The sequence below is a fragment of the Raphanus sativus genome, unplaced genomic scaffold, assembly GCF_000801105.2.
Source record: "Raphanus sativus cultivar WK10039 unplaced genomic scaffold, ASM80110v3 Scaffold1122, whole genome shotgun sequence".
NCBI lineage: Eukaryota > Viridiplantae > Streptophyta > Magnoliopsida > Brassicales > Brassicaceae > Raphanus > Raphanus sativus.
This window is the reverse complement of record NW_026616436.1, coordinates 20,001-21,417: the sequence shown is the minus strand read 5'-3', so window position 1 is coordinate 21,417 and position 1,417 is coordinate 20,001.

Here is a 1,417-nt window from a genome sequence, read left to right as displayed (position 1 = left end):
CCTGTCTGTGATCAACAATCAGATCCGCAGGCATTACCCTGTCTGTGAATACCATGTCTCTAACCAGACATCCCATGTTCCCATCTGGAACAAACCCTTTCCGATCAATCCTGGACTCACAAACCTATGTGTAGCTCCAGTATCGAAAGTACATGTGTTTTCCACACCACTGATCATTAAGTACCTAGATGAGTAAGACATCGGTTTGATCACACATTTGGAAAACGTCCCATAACCATTCTCCAAAGTGTCACACTTCTGTGAATGTCCCATACCATTCACAGGAGTGTTTATAATATACCTCAATCCCCATCATACTAAGCCACTTAACATCATATACCCAATCCATTCAAATTGATCTAAGGAATCCTACCTTGGCTTATACTGAGTCCCAGCTGATCCATCTGATCCCAAGCCACTCGTATACTAGCCATGTAGCATCTCCCTTAAACCAACTTGAACCTCGCAAATGCTCACTTGTTTTGAATGGCCACCAAGGATAACACTTACCCCCAAAGAGTGCTGCACGTTTCTTTCAACCTAAGCCACTCTCAGGTTCATGTTACTTCCCTGGTCCAGTCGTCCATCAAAGATCTTGCATTGCATCGATCCGTCCAATCCGTCTATTATTTCCAGATAACTAGATCAACCAACCTTTCTGTTCAGGATCTTGCCCTTGGGGAATGCATCTTGGCCAAGCCGGTTCACCTTGGAACTTTCCCGTTCACAAGCATGATACCCTATCTTGCCTCAGCTCCCTCTTGGCTCACCTAGTAAGGTTCCATGGTCGTCTCAGTTTCCAGAAATAATTTTGGTTTGGAACATACTACCTTTGAGCAGTGAGTTGAGCTGAAGTTACAACCCAATCAGAACCTCCACTCATCTGCCTCAAAGGATCCATACTACCTGAGAAATACTTAGTTCTCATCTGAGCTATGTGCTCCAGCACCCTCAGGTAGTCCCACTAACCAAGCTGCCCTAGCTGGTGAATCAATCTAGACCACCTCAGCTACTGGCCCAGCTTGATCATTAGCTGCCAAAACAGCTGCCCAATCAACCGGTTAGTCCTCTCATTGTTTGCAACAATGTTTGGATCAGCCCGGTTCACATCACAAGAGGATTCAACTTCCCCTTCCAGCTGCAGCTCAGCTCTCCCCCACTAGAACCTCAGTAGGGTTGAGCTGACTTACAGTCAATCCAGCTTCATTGTTAACTTCCTCCAGCTGAGTCAACAATAAAACTGGTGGATTAATCACATCAGCATCTACTTGTCCGGATGCATGGGTGAACAACCACAACCCAATGATCCTAGAATCAAGCATGCTCTGATACCAACTTGTAAGACCCGAACTCGGCCGGCTAGGCCGCGGTCGATGCCTCACGTCGCTCAGTCCATACCCTGACCGAACCACTCAAT